This window comes from Halichoerus grypus, chromosome 5, assembly GCF_964656455.1.
Source record: "Halichoerus grypus chromosome 5, mHalGry1.hap1.1, whole genome shotgun sequence".
Taxonomy (NCBI): domain Eukaryota; kingdom Metazoa; phylum Chordata; class Mammalia; order Carnivora; family Phocidae; genus Halichoerus; species Halichoerus grypus.
In genome coordinates, this window is record NC_135716.1 from 145,565,236 (window position 1) to 145,587,289 (window position 22,054).

General features: G+C 41.8%; 1 long non-coding RNA gene and 1 pseudogene across 2 annotated transcripts in view; both read left to right on the top strand.

The window, feature by feature from the left end:
- Positions 1-22,054, top strand: part of LOC118524850 (uncharacterized) — a 43,297-nt gene that overhangs the window by 8,629 nt on the left and 12,614 nt on the right. For both annotated transcript variants that reach the window (XR_004911854.2, XR_004911855.2), the window contains exon 4: positions 20,210-20,348. This is a non-coding gene — a long non-coding RNA (uncharacterized LOC118524850). The remainder of the gene's footprint in view (positions 1-20,209; positions 20,349-22,054) is intronic.
- LOC118524849 (solute carrier family 25 member 3 pseudogene) lies at positions 8,917-12,826 on the top strand (annotated as a pseudogene).

Consider the following 22,054-nt stretch of genomic DNA (forward strand, 5'->3'; position numbering starts at 1 on the left):
CATTAATAAACAACCATATATCTTTTTAATCAGTAGTCACATTATAAGATGCAAAAACCCCAGGGTTTAAACAGTAAACAAATCTAAGAAAAAAGAAAAAAAGACTAGTTTATTTCTCTCTTCCCTGGAAAGTCTCAATTTGTGTAGGTAAATTCCAACAGAGCTTTATTTATTTCACTCTTGGAAATTCAGGCAAATTGATAGTTTTGTTTTATTTGGTTTGATGACTGATTACTTCTTAGGCTGCTGCTTTTTAAAAGAAATATATACATTTCTTTAAATTGTTATTTCTTTAGATTGTTATATACAATTCTTTAAATTCTTAAAAATGATGGTAAAAGTGAAAAACTGGAAGTCATAAAAGGATGGGAGCCCTTTAGTGGACCCTATAGTAGAACCCTTTTTTTCCCCCATACCTAAACCTTAGGATATTTATGTTTAAGAAAGTCTGCATCCTCTTAAGCAGTGGTTTATAAAATAACAAGTCATAGTTGCTGAGGAATCACCAGTTTGACTAATGAACCACAAAGGGGCTGGTTGGTGGTCATATGTGACTCCCAGCTTCGAGGCTCCTTTTCCCTCGAAGTCCCAGGTTTCCTGTCTTGAATAATGCCTCTTCTTTTCAGTGATATGTTTGCTCTTGGTACTGTTTAATTTATATTCGTTGTAAAGAGTCTTGTATTATACAATGCATGGAGGTATCATTTACAATCATTAAATATTGCATGCATTGTAATGCTTCCTCACTGGGAGTACACAAGAGTAAGGAAGGGCTTTTTTGCCTATAGCTTCTTTCCCCTAACAGTTATAACCCAGATATCTGCTATCTTCCCCTTCTTCAAGTTCTCTCCAGTGAGCAATGAAAACTTTATTGAAGATTTTGTAGGGGATGGAGGAGAGGATTTACATGACACATCCTATAGCTGATGCTTTAAAATCCTGCCTTAGCATTTCTGTTCTCTCAATATCCTCCTCTGCTGTGCCGTATCTACTGGAGAGAAACTGGTCTGCCCCCCAGCCCACCCAGCCCACCCAGCCCCCCAGACTCTCTAGCTTCCCTCTCCTTTCTTGATTTTTTGGGGAGCTCTGTAACAGCTGTGACTATCTTATTTTCCTTTATGTCTAGCAGAAAACAGACATTCGGTAAATATTTGAATGTACAAATGGCTCTTGCCTCCCTCTCCTGCCAATGTCGAAATTTTCTCATCACTAATTGGCACAGTAAATCAGCTTGGCTTCAGCAACTCTCCCCAAATATACAAAACAGAAAGCCCACAGTGAACAGGACCACTCTCCCGACAAGCAGAATTTGGTGACCAACTTTGGTTCCTTGAGCTCACCCCAACCCCTAATGGTTTATTAATAGTAATAATATCAGCCAGCACTTTGTGTTTCTGTATGCAGTAATTCTTCAGTCCTTTGTGTGTATTCATGCATATAATCCTCACAACAGTCCTCTAAGGTAGGTGCTGTTATTTTCACCCCCACTTTACACATGAAGAAACTGAGGCCTAGAGAAGTAATTTGCCCAAGGTTTTCCAGCCATTGAGTGGCAGATCTATGATTCAAAACCAGGTAATCTATCCTCAAAGTCCATATTCTTAACCATATATCTGCTAACTATTTCAGTATTTCTTCTAAGCAAACACAGTGCTCTCCCCAAGAAAGCTTTGGTTGATGAATAGAAATGTTTGTCTTATTATATACCCATTACAGTTGGGGCAAAGGGGGTGAAGCTGATAGCAACCTAGGGAAGCTGCCTTTGATGCCCTGCTTAGTTGCTTTCCGCCACCCACAGCCAATATTTATTGAATGCCAACTATTTGCTAAGTATAAGAGACACAGAAGTAAATAAAAAATCAGGATCCTTACCTTTAGGCATACATTCTAGCTGGCAAACCAGACAGTAAACAAATAATTCCAAATGAAAGCTGGGGAGTCGGGGTGGCAGGGAGAACCAGGATGCTATGGGAACCCATATGAGGGTTCCCTGGATCAAGAGATCGGCTCCCAGGGTGCCTGGGTGACTCAGTTGGTTAAGTGTTCGACTCTTGATCTCAGCTCAGGTCTTGATCTCAGGGTCATGAGTTCAAGCCCCGCGTTGGGCTTGATGCTGGGTGTGGAGCCTACTTTTGGAAGGAAGGAAGGGAGGGAGGGAGGGAGGGAGGGAGGAAGGAAGGAAGGAAGGAAGGAAGGAAGGGGGGAAGAGGACAGGAGGGGAGGAGAGGAGAGGAAAAGGAAAAGCAAAGGAAAAAAAAGAAAAGAAAAACCAGCTCCGTTGAGGGGTTGGTTTCCCTGCTGAGGCTGAAAGGCTGAGTAGGAACCAGTCAGGGACAGGAGCAGGAAAGGGGTGTCTCAGACAGATGGAAGAGCATGTTTGAAGGCCTGCGGTGGGGTTCTAGTACAGTGGAGTCAGGACTGGAGAGAGAGAAGGTATAGAAGTTAAACAGTAGCCAGATCATGGAGGGAGTCCTTGGGGAGAAATTATGGGTGTCACTCTCTAAGATTAAGGAGAAGAAATGACATGGCAGAGGCAGGCCAGAATGGAACCCACATATCCAGACATGTCCCTGACCTTGGTTTTTCTTTCAGAAAGTAGGACAATAAGTAACTAGGACTCACACAGGTATTGCAAGATGAAAAGGAGTTGAGCGTGGTTTTCTTTGGGGTGGCCTTTGCAGGTGGAGCACACACCCATGGCTAGCCACGGCCCTGGACTCACACTGTGCTAGCCACTCGATTCTCCTAAGCCCGCAGCCCTGTTCACTGGTTCATGTGACCCCTCCTAGGAATCTCCTTAGGAATCATAAAACAGAAGTGGGGGAAGACAAAAGAGTGACAGAAAAATAGAACGAGATGAACTCAAACAGGAAAGCAGTTGGAGAGGTTTTGTAGGTATAGACTAGAAGACGCAATCCTGTGGAACAAGCGAAAAGTATACAATCTGGGCAGAGAGGGCATACTCAAAGTGGTACAGTTAACTGAATTAGACCCAGTAGCACGGACATTTGTTTTGTTTTCACTTGCTAACTTGATGAAAAAAATACTCTTACACACAGAAACTTTCATCTGTAACTGCGACAGGTACTGTCAAATTTCTATAAATTTCAAGAAATGTTTTGTCTTAAAAGATGAGAGGAACATGTCCCTATAAATACATTGTTAATAGGGAATAATAGCCTTAATCTCTCTCTCCTTTAGTAAAATGCAAATTTGTTTTAACACAACATGCATGAATTTAACGCCAATATATGCAAGGCACCGTTCCTTAATAAAATGAGAGTCAAAAAGAAGAAAGGAGCAAAGAAAATTAAATTTAATCTTTCTCTATGTGTATGTTCCTTGTCTAGTTTTTTAAAACAGTAAATTCTTACCCAAAAAACAAAACAAAATAAAACACCCAGAATTTCCCCGACTTCTGCTTCTATGAGAATGGCAAGCAGAGATCAAGAATTGCTCTTTCAAGAGACCTTTTCATTTTATGTCACAGCATCAGTACAAATTCAGTCCATACTGTAAATAAATGGCAAGAAATAATTGCTTTAGAGACAGGCAAACCGGGTGAGAACCTGGTCACTGCTCATTCGCTGTGTGACCTTGGCTAGGTCACACTTAACTTCTTTGCACCTCAGTAGTACAAGCATTAGTAATATTTGTATAATGTGCTACAAATTCTAAAGTACCCCACATTTATCCCATTTAATGATATTAATATATAATGAATGCATACAGCTTTGCAGGTGGAGGGGTTCAGAACAAGTCTCCCCAAAATGTACTACTTTGGCATGTGAACTATTTTGAGCTGAAAGCAATCAAGACCCTGCAGGCTTAAGAGAAATTTTCTACCCTTCCTTAAATACCTAGAAGAATCTAAATGGAGGGGTTTTGCCAGAATAAGAGTTACTATCAGAGATAAGTTTTATCTGAATGACTTACCTGTATGGCGGGGCAAACATCTAATTATTAATCGCTTCTTCTTATTGCCCTCCTCCCCTTTGAAGCCCCAGGCCCCTACCCCATTCCTTAGCTCAAGATGGCATATATACCTCGTTTAACTTTTCCATTATTGAATCCCTCATATACGTAAGGGTTCCCATACATACAAAATTAAATTTGTTTTTCTCCTGTTCATCTGTCTCATGTCAATTTACTTCTTCAACCAGCCAGAAGAACCTTTGAAATGTAGGCATGGTCTCATTTAAATCACAGAACAACGTCTGTAAAGGAGGTACTTTTGTTATGTCCATTTGACAGATGATAAAATCAAGGCTTAGAGAAGTTAAGAAATGTCTTCCCCAAGGTGTACAGAAGTGACAGAAACATGTGTGAATAGCTCCCAAGTCTGTTCACTCAACCATTATGCTCTCATTGCCATCATTTAGTTATTTCATTTACTTTATACTCTTTTATAAAATAAGATCTCCGACTCTTGCAGGATTATAATGCATTTACAATGCCCAGCACAGTGTCTGGTATCTGGCACATGGTTAGCATGCATTATATGGTACCAAAGAGGAGGAAGGGCAAGGGAATGGGGAACGAAGAGAAAGAAATAGTATCCCCACCTCCACCCGGGAGATTTGATTCAGCTGCTCAGCCTTTCCGGGTGGCTCCAGGCTCTCCAAGCGTAGATGAAACCCGAGCTGACTAATACCATAGCTTTACCCCCATGTGGCTGTTGAACACTTTGAAGTGTGGTCAGTCCAAATTAAGATGTGCTAAAAATATAAAATACACACCAGATTTCAAAGACATAGTATAAAAAAGAATGTAAAATATCTCACTGATAATTTTATATAGATTACACATTGAAATAATGATATTTTGAGTATATTGAGTTAAATGACATACTGTATTTTAATGTGGTTTTTCACTTTTTCAATGTGGTTACCAGAAAATTTCAAAATGCATGTATGTCCCACATTGTATTTCTACTGGACAGCACTGAAAGAGAGATTTGTCTGTGCAGGCCTTCTACTTCCAAAGAGCAGGTTTTTAACAATAGCTCCGGTTCAAGCTGTTCCACCACTGTCATGCATAGTAGGCCACTTCGACAGGTCCCTTCCTCATGTTGGTGAGATTACCTTCACTAACTTGAATCTACTCTTTGTCATTTAGGGTCTTTCTAATGGAACCGAAACTCTGTCTCATGCTTTAGAATTGGAAATATTTATCTATTAGATGATGTCAACTAGAAGAGTCTAATAAAACTCTGGATTGCATTTTGAATCTTGAGATACATTGATGTTATTTTTATAGGAATGTTTTCATATTTATCTTGTTAGGTATAAATTACTAGTAAAAAACTCTGCAAACTAGAAAAGAAAGAAGAATGTCATTATATACTAAGGTTACACCATTCCTGAGATACACAGCCCTTTAGATTCTAAGATCACAACCAGAGGGCATGGATCAATTATGTACATGCTGCTTGATAAATGGAGTCCTTTGGACATTTAATATTGTTAAGAACTTTGGAAATTTAATAAAAAAATTATTTGATTTACACCCTTCTCCCCTAGAACCCACCCTAGATAAACAATTGCTACCCTGGGAGCACTAATGTTACTTTGCACAAATAATTCCTTAACAAACAAAAAGGCATGAAGATTTGTTATGAACAGTTTTCATCTAAACATCTAGGGATTATTACCTCCCACAACATTTTTTTAAACATGGTTAGACTTACTTAGTTTAATGAGTTTGGGGATTGTTGCTTTTTCCCCTGCAACTTGCCAGATAAATCAGAAATATTTATTTTCAGAGACAGTTTAAGGAACTCCATAATTCCCAGTCTGTTTAAGCTTTACAGTAAATCTCAGTTGAATGCCTGTCATTGTTTCCAATCTGGTCAAGCAAAAAGAAAAAAGGCATACAATTCATCAGAATAATTAGTTGATTGGGGTTAAATAATTCTAGGAATAAACATCTGACCCCCTGGCACATCATAAACCTCCTGGAGTGAGAAGGATTATAAATTAAATGTACAAGATTTAAAATCATCCAGATACACCCTGAACATTATTGCAGGCATGTGGGACACATTTAGATAAGTTAAAACCAAGTGTGGGTTTAGAGTTTAGCCATCTTTGATCAGTGGTTTACTAAAACTTTACTGCTTTGGTGTGAGGAGCGAAGAGAGGAATAGTGGCAACAGTGCCCCCTACTGCCCAATAGCCACCTCCCTTCCCTGAAACAAGTTTCAGGGATATTTCAGACATCTGGTACCCCAGGAGATAATGAAACTCTCCCAAGTATAAGGAGGTCAGGAAGGAAAAAAAAACCTAACATTCATTGAGGGCCTACATTGTTGCAAGCACTGTGTTGTCATTTAATTTAATGATAATATGAAGTTTATCACAAATTCAGGAAAGAATAGGATGAGGTTTATAGATAAAGAAACTGAGGTTCAAGAAAGTTAGATGACATTTACAGGATGTGTAGGTAGAAATGGAGCGAGCCAGGATTTGGACCCAGGTATGCCTGGCTCCCAAGCCAGAGATTCTTACACTGTAGCATGCTAGCAGTGGCTGGAGGCCTTGGGCACAGTTGGGACTCAGAAAAGTGTCATGACCAGCCATCCTGATTTGCCTGGGACTGAGAGGGTTCTGGGGTCGCTGGACTTTCAGTGCTACACACGGGAAAGTGGGGGGCAAACCGGGACAAGCTGGCTGCCCTAGCTAGAATTCAACTGAGGAAAGCACCAGGCTAGGAGGGGCAGTTTGGAAAAGGAGGGAGGCTGCCCAGTTGTGCCTGTCCTGTTCCTCTCTGTGGCCCAGGCTGCTATGCCACAGGTGAGCCATCTCTGTCCTACTTATTTGATGCTGTGACACGTCCTGGGGCACTGTCAAAGAAGTTCACATTCCTGCCAGTTCTGGGTTCTTCAGTTCCCATCCTAAATCATCAGTCAGTGGGAATTTAGTGAACTGAATAAATCATTCACTCAAGTGGAGGGGAAAGCAGAGACTGGGCCATCACAGAAACATGAATGCTGTGAGGATTAATGAGGGCCAGAAAAGGCAGAGGTGAATAACAAAATTGACATTCATGGAATGCTTATTAACGTACAGGGCGCTGGGCCAGGTAGTTTGTGCACATTATCCCGTCTTTTAACAACTATAAAGGTAGTTATAATTAACCCCCATTACAGATTTTAAAAATAAATAAATGAAGCTCAGGAAGAGGCTAAATAACTTGGCTCAGGTCATGCAGCTAGGAAAAAAAAGTGAAAAAATTTGGTACTGAAGATCCCTAAATTGTTTCCTTCAACTTGTACATTTTCTTTAGCAATATTTTCATGGTACAGAACAAGTATTTCCTACAAACGAGATAAACTGATTTAACCTCTGTTTTCATAAAGTAGCCAGTGACGCATGCTACATGTTAGCAAAAACATCCAAGTTATGGGGCGCCTGGGTGTCTCCGTCAGTTAAGCGTCTGCCTTTGGCTCAGGTCATGGTCCCAGGGTCCTGGGATCGAGCCCCGTTTCAGGCTCCCTGATCAACGGGCAGCCTGCTTCTCCCTCTCCCTCTGCCCCTCCTGTTTGTGCTCTCTCTCTCTCTCTCTTGCTCTATTTCAAATAAATATATAAAATCTTTAAAACAAAACAAACCAAAACTTCCAAGTTATACCTTTAGGAAATAGAGGCCTAAGTAAATGGTACCTGCTATTATTACTCTAGCCTTTCCTTACTCCTTATTTTAAGCTCTATTTTTGATAGAGTTCAGCATTTCCCAAAATATGCTCCATGGAAGACTATGTCTGTGACATATGAATAGGTACCATATAAAAAAGGGGTTCTAAGATCTAGCAAAATTATGAAACCCTACATTAGCAAAGTTAAAGTTCCATACTATGGAACTTCTCACTCTGTAATATGTTCATGGGCCCAGTGAAGCTCCACGAGGAAGCTCTAGTGTTCTCAACCTGTTATTCATTATTGGCCCTCCATCTCTAGAAGCCTTTTTAGACATTCCCCTAATCACCCCTTTCCATCCACCTGCCCCCCCAAACTAACTACTAAGGAATAAGACTTTGGCAAGTAGGTTGAGTTTTGGGGGGGTCACAAACCATTGCAATGAGGAGTTTTTGACCCCTATGAACTAATTTTTGCCCCCCTTGGGGATGATATTGCTTCACTTGAGAATGTAGACTCTGGTATGAAATGCTCCTCAAACGTGTTTGACCAACCACTGACCTTTTTCAAGTGGACCAATATTCCCAGGAACAGCCTCTGGGAATCCTGATTTATTCACCATGAGATAGTTTAACACTGTTGTTTTCTTATGACTCAAGGAGAGACTCTTCTCTTTCATGCTGAAATTCCTGATGTTAAAAGATATACTGAGACATATTAAAAGTTTTAAGAGTTTATCAGCACCAACCAAATGGGAAGTAGTTAGAAGCCTCTGATGACAGGAACTAGGGGAAAGACTTTTATAGAGAAGATGCCAAAGCAGACCAAAGAAATGATTTGCTTGGCTGTTGCTTAAGTGGTTGCCTTATTTGGAAAAGCCTAGTTGGTCATTTGTGATTGGCTGTCCTTAGTTTTCAATTTCTTAACACTGACGGATTTGCAGGCTTAGGTTTTGGTTTCCTTACATAGACTGCTAAAGCATTAAAGCCACCTTAGTCTATTTGCCTTGTTTAATTAGTTTAACACTGGTATAAGACTACAATAAGAACAGGAGTTCAATAAGACTTGTTGATTGAGAAAACCTGTATCTGCCTCTGCTCTCCTGATGGCCATCATCCTTACTTTGTGATTAGAATTTTATACCACCAATTAAAAAAATGGTATAACATACATAAAGTGTCTAATGTTCACTAATCTTAAGTGTACAGCTTGATGAATTTGCAGAGTTGTATACACACCTACTTCCAGATAAAATATTTGATCAGAGAAACTTTAAAAAAAGAAATCTTTGACCTCCCATCATCCACATACTGTGGTTTTCAAACTTTAATGAAGTTTAATGAAGAATCCACCTAAGGGAGCTTATTAAAATTGCATATTCCTACCCTCAGAGATTCTCATTCAGAGGGTCTGGGGTGTGATCTTAGATTTTAAATAAAGCATTCCAGGTGATCCTGATGCAGGAGGTCTATGGATCACATTTCTGAGAAATGCTGGCCTCCCTACAGCATAAAGGTCAAAGTGCTGAACAAGGTGTTAAGGCTTTGCCTAATTTGACCCAATTCTATTTTTCCAGACTCAACCCTGGCTAGTTTCCACCATGTTGAATTACTCATCTCTCCTCAATAGTTCATGTATTCATGTTTCCCCTAACCTGGACTTACCTTTCCATCTACTCTATGTGACTGATGGACTCCTACTCATCCTTCAAGACCTAGCTACGTTGTCATCTCCTCTGGGAGGTCTTCTCAACCTCATGAGGCAGTATTAGTTGCTCCCCCATTGTTCATACAGAATTTTATTCAGACCCCTATTATACTACTTACCACACAATGCTGATTTCTAAATCTTGTTTAGAAATAAGTAGGAATATGTCTGCACACGGCAGGGCACAAAGTGGGTGAATGAATGAATGTGTGCTACTGATTTACACATGGAGTCACTTAGCTCTCATTTCCCAGGCCAATGAGACTGCAGTCTCCCTCAGGGAAGTGAGGGGTTTTGACTCACTTTTGTGATCTCCAAAATTATGCCAGGGACTCAGTAGTCAATGAAAAAATACCTAATGAATGAAAATAATCAACAGACTCTCTGTCCCCCCAGTTTAGTGAGTACGTCCATGCTTCCTAGGCCCTCACTGCAACTCTTGGCAGTGGAGGAGAAACAGGAGTGGAGTGTGAGTGCTGGGGTTAGGTGTGGTCCGTAGCTAACAGATGAGAGTGTTGGGCTAGAAGCCGCGGGACTGGCCTCCAACACCAGGTTCCTGGTTCTCTCTACCCGTTCCCTCCACAGAACACTCTGTTGTCATGGAGACGGCCATTGTCCTAAGTGGGCACAGTTAGGTGAGGACTCCAGAAAGGCCCCTCAGGAAGGCAACAGTCCATGGCGACTCTTGGCCCCCTCGTCCAACTCCTTATCTATTTGCTCGCCTATTCCTGTGTGTACTCCTGTTTGTACTTGTTGATTTATTTCTTTAGCGTCTTTGTAGAGGACTAGGCAGCTGAGCTAGACAGAAGCCACCTGGGCAGGCAAAGCCCTACCTACGGCTCAAGGTGAGACCTAGGGACCACTGCCCATTGGCTGAGGAGGGCTGACAGGAGGCGCTGGAGGTGTGAGGGCCAAAGGTGTGAGGGAGGGATGGAGGGCGGTCCTGGGCGTGAAGGGCAGGGGGATACTCCTCCTCGACCTCCCGGGAGCGGGCCTCAGCGGGCCGGTAGCGCCTGCGCAGGCGCGCATCGAGCTCGGGCAGAAGCCCTGCGGACACCGGCTGCGCCTGGGGCTCACCCCGACCGTTGGGTTCGCGGGCGCGCGGGGGAAGCTCACGACGCACGTGCACCTGCCCTGCGGCCCCTGCGAGGGAAGAGCTCGGGCGCGGGGAGTGTGGGGCTGGACGCGGCGCGGTCATGCGTGATGCTGGCGGTTACCGGGCCCGGCAGGCGAGAAGCGCGGGCCCCCTCCCGGGCAGGCCGTGGGCGGCGGTGGTGGCGGAGGAGGAGCAGAGCTACGAGTATGGCTCCACGAGGTGCCTGCTGCTGTGCGGCCCGGGCGGCATGCTGAGCTGCGGGCTGACGCACACGGCCACGTGCCCCTGGACCTGGTCAAATGCCGCATGCGGGTGGACCCTGGCAAGTACAGGGGCATCGTCAGCGGCTTCGGCGTGACGGTGCGCGACGACGGGCTGCGCGGCCTGGCCCGAGGCTGGGCCCCGACCCTCCTGGGCTACTTCCTGCAGGGCCTGTGCAAGTTCGGCCTCTACGAGGTCTTCAGGATCCGCTACACGGAGCTCCTGGGCCCGGAGAAGGCGTACGAGCGGAGAACCAGCCTGTACCTGGGCGCGTCGGGCAGCGCCGAGCTCTTCGCCGACGTGGCGCTGGCGCCCGTGGAGGCGGTGAAGGTGCGCAGCCAGACGCAGCCCGGCTCCGCCCGTACGCTGCGCGCCGCCGCCCCGCGGCTGTACGGCGAGGAGGGCGCGGGGGCCTTCGACAGGGGCGTGGCGCCGCTGTGGCTGCGGCAGGTCCCCTACACCGTGATGAAGCTCGCCTGCTTCGAGCGCACCGTGGAGGCCCTCTACGAGTACGTCGTCCCCCAGCCCCAGCGCCAGCGCACCAAGGCCGAGCAGCTGGCCGTCACCTTCGTGGCCGGCTCCATCGCCGGCATCTTCTGCGCCGTCGTGTCCCACCCGGCCGACTCCGTCGTGTCCATTTTGAACAAGGAGAAGGGCAGTACGGCCTTCGGAGTGCTCCACAGACGGGGCTTTGCGGGCGTGTGGAAGGGCCTGTTCGCCCGCATCATCATGATCGGCACCCTCACTGCGCTGCAGTGGTTCATCTACGACGCGGTCAAGGTCTATTTCAAGCTGCCTCGCGCTCCCGTCGCCCAAGCGCCCCCAACCGAGAAGCAGGAGTAGGCGTGGATTTGTCAGCTCCTGGGGCCATCCTCGGCCCAAGTGTCCAGGCAGTGCTAGCGTGTAAAATGTTTTGTTTTCTGGCTTTGGAGAGGTGACGATATGTAGTCCGAGTTCTCTTTAAATGATTGATTCCTTCCCTTTTGGCAGTCCAAGAGGATTGCAGCCGTTTCAATTAGGAGTCCAAACCATTATCTTTGGGGAGTTGGCACGGCAGCTTTAACTCCGTAGCTTTCCAGCAACTGTAAAGAGAAAATTCTTAACGGGAAGTAATATTAGGTAATTTAGGGTTTCTAGATTGTTTCTTCTCTGATTCACCATTCGGTGGAGATTTACTGAATAGCCTACTAATGAGGTTTGAAGGTCAGCACAACTATATGGGGCAGGGAACAAAGTAAAATTCTGCTACAAGGTATTCACCTCAATAGAAATCGTGCACCTACTGAATAGATGAAGGACTCATTCCATGTTTCCTGTTCATGTCCATCACAAGTAAAAATTATTAAAAGTTAAATTGTGGCTTCTATTGCCTGATAACTTAGAAAGTATTCCCTGTTTTCAAAGAGACATGACATGAGAAGATCTGCATTTTCTCATTTTGCTTTGTCCAATTCTCTTCCTGATGTTGCTGATTAGAACATAGCTCCCTCCAGGAAGTGCTACAATTGGATCAATGTGGAAAGCCAAAATGAGATGAAGGGCAGGCTCTGGGAATAAATATGTAAAGAAAAGCCTCTGTTCTCTAAAAATTTCTTTTGTACAACTCAGCTTTCAACAGCCATACATCCAAAGAAGATCATACCACCCTGACATTTAAAAACATACACATGAAACCCTGCAATTCCGATTTTTTGTTGAATATTAAAGAGTGGTTTTGGTGACTTTGGAAGGAAAATCTCACTTTTAATGTCACAAATGCCATTTATTTAATTTGGTACATGTTTCCATGATCTTTATGATGGTTGAGGTTCATAAAATTTACTGAAGTTATAAGGCACATTTTCAGTTTTCTGTAGCCTTCACATCTCTCATTGGGGAAATTATAAAATTAGTGAAACTGTGAATTAGAGATGTTTGTAAAATGTAAGTAGGAAATAAACTTCAATGTGATATTTGCTGTAATTTGCACACAGTGTTACATGATTGCCTTAACTTGTATTAAAGACTGCAGACTTAAAATATGTTGGTATTTTAACTATGTAATAGTAAACTGTTCAGTGGTTAACAGAAGTTAAAATGTCTAAATTTAAGTAAGTATATTTGAACTGTCTTGATTGGATAATAAAGAACTTGGAGGAAAAATCAGAACTTGTGAATGAGCTAGAATCAAATTTATATTTAGTGCTTCTATTTTGTATGTTATTGGGGAGGATACTATGTATTATTAAGACACTAACTTTCCCGGGCCCCTGGGTAGCTCAGTCGTTAAGCGTCTGCCTTCGGCTCAGGTCATGATCCCGGGGTCCTGGGATCCAGCTCCGCTTTGGGCTCCCTGCTCAGCAGGAAGCCTGCTTCTCCCTCTCCCACTCCTCCTGCTTGTGTTCCCTCTCCCGCTCTCTCTCTGTCAAATAAATAAATAAAATCTTTAAAAAAAAGACACTTTCCTTAAGCAGTTAGTGTTCAGGTTTTTGAAAAAAGAAGTTCTCAATGAAGGAGAATGATAAATTTCAAGGGACTAAATTGTGCGGATTCTTTCTTGGAAAATTTTAAGACATATATTTCTGTCTAGTGTTGCCTTGTAAAATGTTTGTAGGAAGTTTCTTTGGTCAACAATTTATTAAAGTTCTTTATATCTGTACTATAATTTAGGGGGGTTGCTGCAAAATCTTTGTGGAGTTTCAGGATACCACTTGTTCTGCTCTGTGGTATTTCTTGATTGTTCTGTTGAGAACACCAGATAATTTCTGCAATATACAGTGTATGCTTAGAGAATTATAATCTAAGGAGAACTCTTTGGCATGATTCTGACTATCATGGACATGGTCAAGGAAATTTATTTAGTTTGGGTCAGCAGTTTTCCTCTTCAGTTCCTAGATTTCTATTCATCTTTTTTTGTTGCTAGTTTACAAATGTCTGACTAAGTAAGGGCCACGGTAGCTAACGATAAAGAACAAAAATTAATTCAAGTAAGGTTAATAAATAAATGAAGGTTAATAAACAAATACATTTAAGTAAGGTTAATAAATAAAAGTTAATTAAGTAATTTAATGACTCTTTTACGTTCAAAGTCATTGGGGATTTTTTTTCCTAGTTACTATTCCTTTGGTACAACTTAAACTTCTATTCAGTGTTTTACTTTGTAATTACCGCTCTGTGAAATTATGCAAATCTCTTAGAATTAGAAAAGCCATAGTATATGTCTGGTATTGTGAGACTTTTTTTTTTTAAGATTCACTTATTTACCTGAGAGAGTGAGCAAGCGAGCATGTGCATGCACGCAAATGGAGGTAGGAAGGGGGTGGGAAGCGGCAGAGGGAGAGGGAGAGAATCTCAAGCAGACTCCCCACTGAGAGCCCAGTCCGACGAAGAAGGGCTCAGTCCCCTGATCCTGAGACCACGACCTGAGCCAAAACCAAGAGTCAGACGCTCAACTGGCTGAGCCACTCACGTGCCTTGGTATTGTGAGACAATTTATATGCATTTTCTCATAATCTCAATACTTGAAGTAGTACATTTTATATATAAAGAAACTGGGACTCAGGAGCTAGGTAACTTTCTCAGCATCGTATAGCTAATAAGTGATACAGTCTGAATCAGAGTCCACATTTTCTTCACTACTCAAGCTCAGCACCTTGACATAACCAATAATTATCTTTTTCATAAACTGCTTTTTATAGTACCTCAAAAATATTTTTTTTACATTTCTATTTGTAAAAAAGGATTTCATTTGTATATACTATAAAGCTTTCCTAATTTTACACTAATGGAAAGTTTGTAACGTGTTTTAGTTGTGAAAAACCTATGGCATAATTGCTTAGAAGTAATCAAACTGCTAAATATTTAAATACATTTAATTTAATATTTAAATCATTTTCCACATCAGGTCAGTGCCTCGGTCCTAACTTGAAAGGACTGATGGTCATAAAAAGGGTGTCTAAATTTTTTTTTTTTTTTTTGGTAATTTGTGGTACTGCAGTTTCAAGGCTTTATTTTATCACATTTTTTAATTCTTTCCTCTAATCTTTAGTTCCTACAGCTAAAAAAGCTGGCTTAGGCTATTTATCTTTTCCCCCAGGTGGTGATCAAAGTAGCTTTTTCAAGTATGTGAAATTAATTTCATGATAGGGAGCTGTAATCTCATCCATTGATCTGTTCTTTGAGAAGTGAATAAAGAGAGTAGGTAAAATCTTGAAAAACAACGGCCATATTTACATGTTAAACCACACTGATAAAGATTGGAAAGAATCAAGGTATTAATGTTACGAGTATTTTTCCTTGCTGTATAAATGTGTCTTTAGAAAGTATTTCTTTTGAGCCTTTCAGAAGTCAGAAGATCACATTTTGATAGGCAGCCATTCAAGTATGGTATGCTTGTTGTATGTGCTCTTAAAGATCTTTTTTTTTTAAAAAATCATGAGCAAAGAACTGTTTGAAAGGGAGTTTATTTATCTATCTATCTATCTAGTCATTTATTTATTTAAAGTAGGCTCCATGCCCGGTGTGGAGCCCAATGCAGGGCTTAAACTCACGACCCTGAGATCAAGACCTGAGCTGAGATCAAGAGTTGGACGGTTCCCCGACTGAGCCACCCAGGCACCCCTGAAAGGGAATTTAAATTTTATTATTATTTAGAAGGCTTCGTCTTGCTTTTTCTTTTTTATTTTTTTTAAGAATTTTTTAAAAGTTTATTATTTAGAGAGAGAATGAGCGTGAGCAGGGGGAGGAGCAGAGGGAGAAGGACAAGCAGACTCTGCACTGAGCATGAAGCCTGACTGAGGGCTCAATCTCACAACCCCGAGATCATGACCTGAGCCACAGTCAAAAGTCGGTTGCTCAACTGGCTGAGCCCCCCTGGGCACCACTGTCTTGCTTTTTCTGAATGCTGTATTTGAGTGGGTGGATAAGTAGAGTTCTAACAATGTAATTATAACTAAGATTTGTGTGTATATGTGTCCATGTATTTTGAGACCTTCAGTGATAGAGTATCCGAAATTTCAGAGGCAATTTGGTAGTTCTGCCCATGCCCAGCCTATAACACTGTTGATCAACATCTGTCATATGCCAAGTGTTGTGCTAGGCAGAAGAGTTTTTGTGATGAGCATAATACATGGTTCCTGCCATTGTGGAGCTTACAGTCTAGTAGAAAAAATAATTTACAGTTCTGCAAAGTGCTACGAAGAAGTACAGGGTGTTTGTAAGATTGTACATCTGATATTTGAGATGAGACCTAGAGGATAAAGAGGAGTTAGACTGGCAAAGAGATGGTACATGGCCGTGGACACAGTATGCACACCTGCCCTGAAGAAAGAGAAAACCTGATGGTTTTAAGGAACTGAAAGAAGTTCATTTTGAATGGAGCCTTCCAGTTGTGTGTGGGGGGGGTGTTATGAAATGAAGTAGGAAAGGTAAACAGGAAGAGGGTCATTCCCAGCTTTGTAGCTCATGTTTAAAAATATGGGCTCCTTAGAGTGTTCTTACAACCACTAGAAAACCCATAAGGGCTATAAGCACGGAATGACCTTCAGGTTGCTGTGTGGAAAGAAATGGAGTAGAGGGAGAAGAGATCAGTTAAAATGTTGCTGTAATCCAGGTGAGAGAGAATTTAGGGAAGCCTGGACTAGGATGATGACAATGGGGATGTTAAAATATCATGAGAAGCCAAAAAGTGGAAACAACCCAAATGTCCATTGATGGATAAACAGATGGATAAATTGTGATATATCCATACAATGGAATATTATTCAACCATAAAAAGGGAAAAAGTACTGATATATGCTACAATGTGAATGAACTTCAAAGACCTTATGCTAACCGAAAAAAGCCAGACACAAAAGGTCACGTGTTATATGATTTCTTTTCTATAATACATCAAAATAGGCAAATCCATAGAGACAGAAAGCAGATGAGTGGTTACCATGGGTTGGGGTGAAGAGAATGGGAAGTGATCATTTAATGGATATGGAATATTTTCTTGGGGCGATAAAAAGTTTTGAAAGCAGGCAGAGGCAGTGGTTGAACAACCTTGTGAATACACTAAGTGGCACTTAATTGTATACTTTGAGGTGATTAATTGTGTGTTAAATTAATTTCACCTCAATAAAGATATCATGAGATGCTTTATTCATAGTAGCCCCAAAGTGGAAATAACCCAAATGTCCATCAGCTGATGAATGGATTAAAAATGTTGCATATCGGGACGCCTGGGTGGCTCAGTCAGTTAGTGTCTGCCTTCAGCTCAGGTCATGATCCCAGGGTCCTGGGATGGAGCCCCACATCAGGCTCCTTGCTCAGCAGGGCGTCTGCCTCTCCCTCTCCCTCTGCCTGCCGCTGCCCCTGCTTGTGCGCTCTCTCATTCTCTGACAAATAAATAAATAAAATCTTTTTTAAAAAGTTGCATATCCATACAATGAAATATTTTCACCATAAAAAGGAATAAAATACTATTTGACATAATAAAATACATGCTACAACATGGATGAAACTTGAAATCATTTTTCTAAGTGAAAGAAGCCAGACACAGCCAAATATTGTGTGATTTCATTTATATGAAATGTCCAGAAGAGGCAAACTCATAGAAAGTAGATCAGTGGTTGCCAGGGGCTGGTGTGGGGTTGGAGGGATGGGAGGGAGGAATGGGGAATGATGGCTAATGTGTAAGGGGGAGTTTCTTTTTGATATGATGGAAGTGTTGTGGAATTAGTGGTGATGGTCGCACAATTTTGTGAATATACTAAAAACACTTTAAACAGGTGAATTTCATGGTATGTGAATTATATGTCAATAAAGCTGTTATAAAAAATGTCTTGAGACTATTAAATACACCTCAGATATCTTTTTCTTCTTCAAGATACAGCCCTTACTTCTGTCTTTCTCAATCAAGTTAAGACTACGGCTGCAAGGATGGTCACTAGACTTACTGTGGTGATCATTTCGCAGTGTATACAAATATCGAATCATTATGTTGTACACCGGAAACTAATACGATGTTATATGTCAATTATACTTCAAACAATAAGAAACCTAGGGTAAAAAAAAAAAAAAAAAAAAAACCACAAAGACTACAGCTGCAAAAGTAAACTGCTAGCCGGTGTCATTGTCAGATTAAATTCCATATGAGTGAGTAGGGAAAAATCCACCTTGTTGTTAAGGCTGGAAAGAGCCTCTAAGGAATGAATGATATCTTCATCTCTTAGTGACGCAGAGATCATTCATTTTGGAGAATCACTTCACAATGTGAGTTGAGCCGCCAACGATTTTGCCCTTTATTGTAAGAAAGAAAGAGAAGCAGATAGCTTTTGAGAAAAGCAGACATGTGTGTATGGAGCAAGAAAATCTCAGTTAACCAAAATATTCAAGAATTGGTGGTTTTATTTAATTAACTGCAAGGTAACCAAAAATCCTTTTTTATCTTCAATTCTTGATGAACTTTTGTCTATATGTCTGAGTACTTCTTTTTTATAATATGCCGATATGATGAATGATTCAGGGATTTGGAAAGCCTCGTGTCTATCAGTTATGAAAATCAGTGCTTATTGTCTAGCCATAGAAGGTATAAGGCTTTTGGGTAAATGTACACTGACCCTATACATAAGTGGATATGGATGTGACTATGTGTGTGTTTAATCCTCAGTGTTACTTTGAAATCTTGTCATTTGCTTCTTTGCTAAAGCACAGGGAAGGGGAAAATCTGGCTTACTTTAAGATTACTTAGTGAGTGTCTACTATATGATATCACCTCTATTATGCTAGGTACTTTCACATATTATCTTAGTGTATCCTGGTTATCTTTGTGTTCTATTAGGTTATTTCAAAACCTAGTGATTTCATGTGTAAACTATATGTTGTCCTGGGAGTTATGACAGTGCTCCAAAATGGTAGGCTATATCTAAGGAAATGATATTCCTAAGTTATTATGTGTTTAATATATGTCAGTATGTCTATCTCTCCAGCCACAAAGACATAAAACATGTTTTTGGAAGATACTAGTAAAATTTGGTATTCTGGAAAAAGGTTCCGTGGGTTGAAAGCGTTCTGCCCCTTCGCAAGGCTGGTAATTCACATACGTGTAATTGTTAGTCTTCAGACATGAATCAGAGCTGCTGACAGGACGATTGTCCATTTGTAAGAGGGTGGACGGAAACCTGGCAAAGAGCCCCAGTCCTTTCATCTCCATTAACGTCCGCGCTCGGGCCCGTAGTTACATCTTACTCCCAGACATGAGGATTAGTCGCGGCAGTCATTGTCTTAGACCTCAATGTCTCCCCCGACCCTTATCAAAAATATAAAGCTTTTTGGTTGTGCTAAATCAGTACCATTCACTTGATCCGTCTGTTGTGTTTGGAAACTTTTGTTCTCTTAGATCATCACCTGTGTCTGATAACTGTTGTTACTAATATTTATAGCAACAATTCACTGGGCCAGGTATTGTGCTAACTACTTTACATCATGTATTTATAACCATCTTGTGGGGTTGGTACTTGTATAAGTTAGGATTTTTTTTGGGAGGGGGCTGCAAGCAACACAAAACCCAATACACAACAAGTTAAACAATAAAAGACATTTATTGTTAATGAGGAATCTAGAGATAGGTAAACCGAGTTTGGTTCAATAGATGAGCATTGCTCCAAGGACCTAAGCTCTTTCGGTCCTTCCACTCCGCCATTTTTAATGTGTCAGCGATGTTCCCCTGTTTTGAAGGTACAGCTGCGGTAACGCCCAACGTCATGTCTCGGCAACAGCATCCAGATGAAGAAGCAAGAGGGAAAAAGCAGAGGGGCTTTCTCTTTATTTGTCTCTCTTATCAGAGAGCAAAATCTTTCTCAGAAACTTCTGCCAGATTTCCCCTTTGGCCTCAGTGGCCAGAATTAGGTCACTTGCTTTCCTGTGGACCCTGCAAACCCATCACTAGTTACAGCATGAGACGACTTAGGTCAGTGCGATGCATCCGCTGGGATTAGGGCCACTGCGAGCCAAACAAATGCGGGATTTGTTGTTGTCGCTGCTGTCAGCAAGGAAGAAGAGTGAATTAGCTATTGGGCAAGCAGGCCCTGCCCTTATAGCCTCCCCTATTTCACAGATGAGGAAACGGAGGCTCAGAGAGATTAAGTGAGATAAAACCATAGTGACAAAACCAGGATTCAAACCAGGGCTATCTGTCCCCACAGCAGTTTGCTGTCACATTACTTGCTTTAGCCTGGAACTTGCTATGAGGCAGAGCTACTATAGATCATATCAAAAGAGATTTATTACTGAAAGTGTCAGAAAAACTGCTTTCTAACAGTGACTAAATCATAATGAAGTCTCAAAGCCAGGAATCTTTGGACAATGGCAATCCACGGATAACGAGATATGATTAGGTATAAATTTTGCTGTCGTGCCCTGAAAAAGAGAAAGTAGGTGAGAAAACACACACAAAGAAACATCTAAAAAGAAAGCAAATGTTTATAATCCTGTTTTGCAGGCATCCTCAGTCTTTTCATTCTGCGATTTTCCCCCTATTGACTTTCCAGAACTGGCCGATTTCTTTCAAATGCTGTATACCAGAAGAATCCAAAGGATTCATCAGATGAACAAGTTTCAAAGTGCCACTACCAATTTTTTTCTTTAAGAAATGCATCAAGCATCTGATTCGCTGCTGATAAATTCTCTGTAAGTAGCATTATAATTAAGCACACACAAAACCATTCTGTGTTTCCAAGAATACAGCTGGGCTGGCACTGAATTGGCGATAGGGCATGGGCACCGAGCAGGAGGGTTCCATTGCATCTCAAATACCATGTACCTTCTTTGTGTGGGGACCAAGCCGTCTCCGCCCCACCCCGCCCCAACACCCTCTGAATCTCGGGCCATTGCCCATTCACCCCGTGTCCCTCACTGAGCTGGTTTATTGGGCACCTTCGCTGGGTCTTGAGACAGGCTGTCCTCCTTCCAAGCGCTGGTCAGAAAAAATGCCAGGAAACCAAAGTGGTGCACCTCTCCCAGCACGACTCCCTTCCACCTGCAGACTGGTAGACCCGGCCCTTGGAAATGAGACAATGGTATGCAGCAAAACTGGGGAAAGAGAGAGGCCGTGAGGGGGTGGGGGTGGCAGGAGAGGGCTGAGTGAGGAGACCAGGCTCCCAAACCTGGCTTCACCAGTGCTGACCCATGTGGCTTTGGCAAGTTACCTTACCTCCGGCTCCCCAAGCCTAGGTTTCCTCCTGGGTGAAATGGGGAACCACAGCACCTACCTTGAAGACTGTGAGAATTCACAATAATTTATGTAAAACACATGGTATAAAATAAAAGCTCAGTATATTATTATATTATATTATATTATGACTACCAGCTCCTTAGTAAACACTGAAGTCTGTTAGCATAGAGAAATGTAGCCTGTGTAGTTATTGTTCTTACGGTTGTTCTTGGATATATACAAGATACATTTGCTTTAATTTTTAATGCATCATAAAGTACATAACCCTTTGTGGGAAATGCAGCGTATAGGAAAATGAAAAGCGAGTAGCCTGGGGGTGTTGTGTGTACAAAAGCCAACAGGCGCAACCCCATCTCTCCCTGGCTTCTGTGCAAACAGTTTCCTTTACAAATGTGTTTTTGGTATGCAAATCACTCTATGCAGATTTCTGTGTGCAAAATACAACATAGAAAAATGGCCCTCTTGCCAAGGAAATAGGAGATGTTGGCTGCCATCAAATGAATTAGCAGCAAATTTTAGATTTTTTTTCCTACTGCTCTTTCTAACAATGTATGGGGTGAGTGTATTTTTGGCACATTAAACTGAACTATTTTGGCTTTCGATTGTGTGTTCTTGTGATAAAAGTGTGCTTATTGAAGCCTGTAACGACTTTTTGAAGCCATAATAATGTTTGGTGGTATTTAATTTAGCATTTCACAACAACGTGCCACCTCCAATTAGTAAAGGTGCTTGTTCAAAAGTCACAGATGGCCCTCCCAGCTCAGGTTAGGCTGCTGGTCTCCGTAACTTCCTACTTTTCTGTGAAGATTTGTGCTTATTAACAGATTCAAGTTTATGTTTTGGAAACGTTTTCCTCATAATTAATGTATGTCTTAGGAAGTGAAAGGAATACATTTAATATTAAAATCATCCTTTTCTAAGGATGGGAGGATGGGAAGATGGGACGCTAGCTCTTATTTCGCAAGGCAATATTTTACCATCCAGGCAGGTAATAATACATCTTTTTGCTGGTGTTCCTTACGATTTTTAGTCTTTTCCTCTTGGCTCCTCTTGGGAGGAAAAACTTTGTCAGAGGTCACTTGTAACAAAGGGTGTTTTGTTTTTCTCAATCACGCTTAGGGGAAACAGCACCTGTCAGTCAGTGGCCCACCATGCTTACCCT